A 6,862-nucleotide genomic window follows, 5' to 3' on the forward strand; every position below is an offset into this window, starting at 1 on the left:
TAATGTCCGCTGTTGGTGCTGACAAAGATTCTTTGCTTGACCAAACTTTAGACAGGCTCTCCCGAACCCTCTTCCCAACAAGGTCCATCTGTGTACTTCCTTCTAGAATCCAGTTCCAGCAAGACCCTACTAAGTCAGCTTACTGAGAATTCCCTGCCCTTAATATCTGATCAAAATCATCCCCACTACCCTCCAGATATCTGATCACCCTGACCTGCCTTCAGCCGGAATCTCTCAGACTTGATGTCTCCACTTAGTACTTTTCCATTCACCAATGTTGGCCCCTACCTACCCCGTGCTTCTTGGCTATGAATCCCCACTTGTTCTGGTTGTATTTGGAATTGAGCCCAGTGCTATACTGGAGTCTCTTTCCCCCTGTTGCAATACTTTTGTTGTTGTTGTTGTTTTAATAAAATCTATCTTTACTCCCTTAACCTCTATCCAACTCTAGTTCTCTTTAACAGTTTTTGGTGCTGTGAATCAAATCTGGATTGGAACTACCACCAAAGCCTCAAATGCAACACCAGGCCTCACAGGGCACACCTACCTAACCTTTTGTCTCCAGTCTGCTTGCTGGTTTGGGTATCTGGTGATTGAGTCCAGTGCTAAAATCCAGTGCTCTGGGTAAATGTCAAATGAAGCACAGTGAGGACAGATCTTGATTTTTAGGATTCCATGTACACTCTAGAAGCTGGGTTAGAGTCCCAGGCAAGCCAAGGCCAGGGTAGAGTCCTGGATTTCTCTGTAACCAGCTGGGTTGGAGCCCTAAGCAAGCAGCTGTTTGTAAGAAGCTGGGTTAGAGTCCTGGGTAAATAGAGGCTGGTTAAAGTCCTAGGCTTTCTGATTGTAAGAGGCTAGTCCCTGTAGGAACAGAGGCTGGGTTGGAAACCCATGTTTCTCTGTTCATAAGTGTAAAGGTACCATGAGTCAAGAACATGGGGGCTTCTTGATCGACTGGAAATCTCATACTCCGGCTGACCACATGCTTCTACAGCCTGAGCTTTCTTTCTCATTGGCAAAACTTTACCAAAAACTCTTGAGCCACTACAGCCTCTCTGGGGCTCTTGGGATCCAAATGAGTCCACCTGAGGGGAACCCGAGGGCAAAATGGAACAAAAATATCTGATGCACAATGGTCTGCTTTTTTCACTTGGTATGAAGAAGCCAGAAAGCAACTTAACAATTCAAATCTCATTCAAACTATTGAAGTTCTTAAACAGCATCTTCAGAATATTTTTCTAACCTAGTAAACCCCCTACACCCCTCCACAGCTCCCTCCCCCACCTTCAGCTCCCAGCTTTTCTTGATACCTGTCCTCCCCCAGTATGTCCTTCACCAGTGACACCCCAGCCTCTCAACTCCCCATAACTGTAAGGTTCTCCAGTCCCCATCTCTTGTAGCTGAAGCCCAGAGTGGCTGCTACCTGTTCTCAAGGGAGGCCAACAGAAGAGATAACATTTAAACTTTGGTCTTTGTGGAATTATATGCTATCATAAAGGAGTTTCCAAAAGAATCTCCCAAAAGAAAAGGGAAAGATTTACTGAACAATTGGAGACTGTTCTGGGGGCATATTCTCCAGATTCCCCAATTTATGTCAACTAATCCACCTACCAGTTGGCCCTGGGGATGCCCCACTTTGGTTTGAAAAGGCCAAATGGAACATTGTTCCTGAAGACCCTCAAGAGTCTCAATGACCCTGATTCTCAGCAGAAGATAAGGGAAGGAATAGAAAAATTACTAGGAGCCACCCCTCCCGTCTCTCTCACCAAAACTGATTGGCTGTGTATTAAAATTATAAGCAGCAAAGAAATGAAATGTGGCTTACCATTGGCATCAATTAGAGACAACATGGAAACAGCAGGGCTGCACCTGACTTCCCTAGCAGCCTCTGCTCTGGCCACAAGTTTTGTAAATGGTCTCAAACCAGAGCTCCGTGACTCATTATGGAGAAACGTATTAACCAGCAAAATGCAAACATGTCTGAGCTCCAGACGTTAGCCCAGCATTATGAAGATGCTATTTCCAGCAAACTGGAAAATATACAATACATGCTTATGGCCTTGCAATTAAAACAGCTAGAAGGACCTCAACATTTTCATCTATGGAAATTTCCAAAATCCTGTTCTCCTATTAGTCAAGACTCTTGCTGAAATTGTAAGAAGAAAAGACCCTGGCTCTGCCAGGAGTGGTCAGACCTCGAGAGGAGGGCAAAAGCCTGAGCCCACTCCTCACCAGAAAGCGAGAGAATTTACTCCAGGAAAATAAATGTCCAGGGCCCTCAACTGCCACCAAACTCACAAGGGGAGATAACCTTATGGGTTAAAAGGTCCCCACCACAGTTCTCATCGACATCATGGTAACACATTCCACCTCAACACCACTTGTCTCTTGACACCCTTCCCTGGAGTCAAGAACCTTACCTGCAGCCAGTTATGATAACTTACCTCATGATCTGCCTCCATCTCAACCCCTACTGTTTCTACAGGACCTCTGAAAGCTCCAAACGGCTTCCTCCTTGGTTCTACCTGCCCAGTAAGCCTTTTAGGAAGGCACCTTCTCATGAACTGGGGTATAAACATTCATTGTGCCTCTGAAGGATTTCTGTGGGTCCCTGACTCGTCCCCTTCACATCTGTCTCCTAATAGGCTTTTTTTTTTTTTCTTGGTCCAACTTCTCTGAGGTCCTTTGCCCTCTTTAATTAACATTTATTTTCCTGAAGATTTAAATCACCTATTAGAATTCCCTCTTACTTCTGGACAAAAACCTCCACTGATGTTGGATGCATCTGGCTGTAGAACCCCTTAAGGTGGAAATTGATCCTTCCATGCCCATCCCCAGATTTCCTGATGTCATTTAAGACCACAAGGCCTTGAGGGTCTCTGCCTGCTAATCAAAGATTTATTAGACAAAAACCTTCTAGTTCCTACCTCTGGCCCCTGCACTTCTGCCATCTGGACCATCAAAAAATCAAATGGGCAAGGATATCAGTTAGTCCAAGATCTGAGATTTCTCAAAATCATCAAACCCAGATTCACCACAGTGCCTGATCCTAGCACCATCCTGTCTGCTATTCCTCTCAGCACCCCATAGTTCACAGCCCTCAATTTGTGTTCCACCTTGTTTAGGATTCCCCTTTACAAGGAACTCCAATACTTGTTTGCCTTCACCTGGGATGATCAATAACATACGTGGACTGTTGTGCCCCAAGGATTTCCTGAGGCTCCTACTTACTCTCACACACCCCAAACGCCAATTCAAGGGAATTAAAATTCCCAGGAGACTCCGTTTTAATCCAATATGAAGATGACCTCCTTCTACGTTCTGGCAGTTATGATAGCTTCTTCCTTTTGGACACTGAATACCTTCTTACGGTATTAGCAAAAAAAAAAAAAAAATGGCCACAAGGTAGCTAGAGACAGAATTCAACTATGCTCTGCGTGTCTGATATCTGGGTCATGATATTTCAGCTCCAGATAAAACTATCTCCACAGACCGGAGGCTCTGCTATTCAACACTTTCCTCTTCTTAAAAGAGAATGACAACTGACAGGTTTTGGGGGCGGGGAGACGTCTTGTAGGATATTGCAGGACATGGATACCAGATTTTACTATGACTGCGTCATCCCTCTATGCCATGACTAGGGAGGCACCCCCAGACCCAGTGGTCCAGGACCCCCTCATCCAAAGATGTTTGTGAGAACTTAAGGGCTCTATGCTTTTACCTCCCATCCTGAAATTTTCCAATTACTCTCTGCCTTTTTCCTTGTTTGTGCGTGAATGAGAGGCTCACACCCTCAGAGTGTCATCCGAGAAGCATGATGGACCTCTGGGATATTATAGTTGGGCCTTCAACCCCGCAGCTAAGGCATAGCCCCCTTGCTCGTGAGCCAAGGCTACCGCATCAAAGCTTGTCCACGCTCCCTCTGATTTAGTATGAGATCGTCTGTTTGATATACATGTCCCTCGTGCTGCACCGGCCGTAGTGCTTCAAGAAAACACACAGTACTCTTCTGCCTCTCGACTCACCTGTTACGAAATCCTGCTACTCTCTCCTTCTCATGTCACCATACAGAGCTGTCAAGACTTTAACGCTGCCAGGGGGAGGGATAAGTTAGGAGCTTGGTATTAACAGATACTAACTACTATATATAAAATAGATAAACAACAGCTCCTACTGTATAGCACAGGGAATTATATCCAATACCTTGTAATAACCTATAATGGAAAAGAATCTGATAAACAATATATATATGTGTGTATAACTGAATCACTTTGCTGTACCCCAGAGACTAACGCAACACTGTAAAACAACTATACTTCAATTAAAAAAAAATTTAATCCTGCCACCTTGCTTCCTTTATCCACTGATGGAACGTCTCACAACTGTGTCATTAACACTAGATCATTATTCTATCCTAGGTGAGCTTTATCAGAAAACCCCCTCCTCCAAGTTGACCTCACTCTTCGTGTCAGTGGCTCCTACCTCTGGAAGGAAGATGGGGCCTTCCAGGCTCAATATGCCATCACTGATCAACATAAACCTCTAGAACATCGAGTCTTGCCAAATGTCAGATCAGCCCACGTAGCTGAGTTAATTGCTCTCACTTGGGCTTGCGTAACAGCAGAAGGAATGAAGGTTATGCTGCGAGCCACCATACCTGTGGATTAGTGCATGATTTTGGTACGTGATAGAAACAGAGAGGACACAAGACACATAAAAAATGGGCCCCAAATAGCAGAACTTCTAGAGGCATTTTTATTACCCCAGCAGATGGTTAAAACTGAGGGAAACAGCGCAAAAAAAAATCAGATGAGGCCCAACAAGTATGATGAATTAGCAGCCTCTTCCCCAACCACCCAAGAATCCAAGCAGTTTCCAAGCCTTGGGACTATGTCCCCTGCATCCTGCTTTGAGGCCCTAGACCCCAGTGGGATTAGTCCCCTTCCCTTGAGAGAGAGCACTAATTTAAGATAACGCCTAAGGAAATCATAAAAGAGGTCCGCATGGCCCAAATAACAGCAAAAGACTCAGCAAGCACTGGATGGGGAAAAGCTGGGTGTCTGAGCCACTCAGATGGACTTTGGAATCACCGAGATGGCTCCCTGGTAGCTAGCTCTTAAGTCTCTCCCGAGTATGGTGTGTATGGTTTGCACAACATGACTCACATGGAAAGGACAAAATGCTGGGTGTAGTAGACAAACAGTAGTTTGGACCCTTTGGTTTTATTTGGATGAGGCAGTTCACTTTTCTCACCTACCAGAAAAGTAACCCTGGAAAAACCGTCAAGGTGGGGCAAGGAAGGGAGGCAGCTGCCCTCAGATCGTCCTTCGCTGGCAAATAGATTGTATCCGGTTACCAACCGCACAAGGCAACCAACATGTCCTTGCTCTCGCCTGCCTGTTTTCTCAATGGTTAGAGGCCCTCCCTTGCCGGAATACCTCAGCAATATCAGGTGCCAATGTGTTTCTGCAACAAATCTTCCCCACTTGGGTTATCCCCTCCACCGTCTCTAGTGACCCACGTTTCACTGGTAAAATTATACAGGAAATCGAAAAGGCAACACAGTAGTCAAAGACTCCACTGCCCTAACCATGCTCAGCTATCTGGTGCCCTAGAAAGAGCCAACAGCATCCTCAAGACCAAATCAGCTAACCTGTCTGAAGAACTGGACTTACCACGGCCACAAAAACTGCCCGTTGCTCTTGTGCCTCTCAGATCTTCACCCCTATTGCCACACAAGCTACCCCCTTTTGAAATGATCACAGGAGGGCCATTAAGGATGCCTTATTCATCTTGTCTAGTGGAAGATTCTAACTTCATGTGACAACCCTGAGATACTTGTCAAGGATTAACAGAATACACTCAATCCTATAATCAACAAGTCAAGCCTTCCCTTGACTGACTTCCCTTTACAACTTCCTGATCATCCCTCAAATGACTCACAAGTAGGCGATGGAGTATTCTAGAAATGCCACCATCGGAAAACCAATCTTGAGCCCCAAAGGGACCTTATACCGTTTTACTCATTGCTCACACTGCTGTCAAATCACAGGGTATTCAACCTTGGACTCATGTTTTACAACGAAAGAAATACAAGAGCTTTTCAGGTTGCAGAAGGATTTCAAGCAGGGACCTCAAACTGAGGCTCAATAGAGAGCTCCCTGCAACCCCCCACACCAAGCAGATGACGGCCAGAAGCAGATCCTCCATGATACTTGGAACAAGTAGACGATGTCAGGAGGTGGTCAGCTGCCACTCAAGACCACGGAACAAGACCCACCTGGGTGCTCCCCCCCCCTTTCTCCTCTGCTTCTTGTCCTTACCATTTGTCTGGAGACCCTTCCTGCTCTTCCCACAATAACTCTGAGTTCACCATGACTTGTCCTCACCTGAGATGAGTCTTTATTTTTATCTCTCCATCCCTAAAGTTATGAGTTCCTGCTCCTCTCCCACGCCCTGTTTTCCCCTGCCTCTCAGCAAGACTATTTGCCCACAGAACCTTTAAGCTTGGGAGGAACTCATTGCCACAGACTGCTGGTATGGTCCTCCCTTTCCTGTGTGCACAAATGGTATTGCCCAGATCCCTTTGATCAATCAGAATACCTGTTTTGCTGTAACCCATCCTCTCTTTCCCTCCACAATTTTAAAGTGTACAATCCCCCACTGTGAGAAAAACCCTGCACCTATTCTAGTCTGTTGTCACATGGGTCATGTCTGTTGCCACGTCATTTTACCATGGGCCCCTTTCTGAGAATGAGCATTCATCATTATATTTACCTAGCTGTCACTGAATCCAACGTAAAACCCCCATGCCACTGGATATCCCTCATATAAGTGGAAATAATCCCACTGCCCCTCTCAG

This window comes from Camelus ferus, chromosome 9 (genome assembly GCF_009834535.1).
Source record: "Camelus ferus isolate YT-003-E chromosome 9, BCGSAC_Cfer_1.0, whole genome shotgun sequence".
Classification (NCBI taxonomy): domain Eukaryota; kingdom Metazoa; phylum Chordata; class Mammalia; order Artiodactyla; family Camelidae; genus Camelus; species Camelus ferus.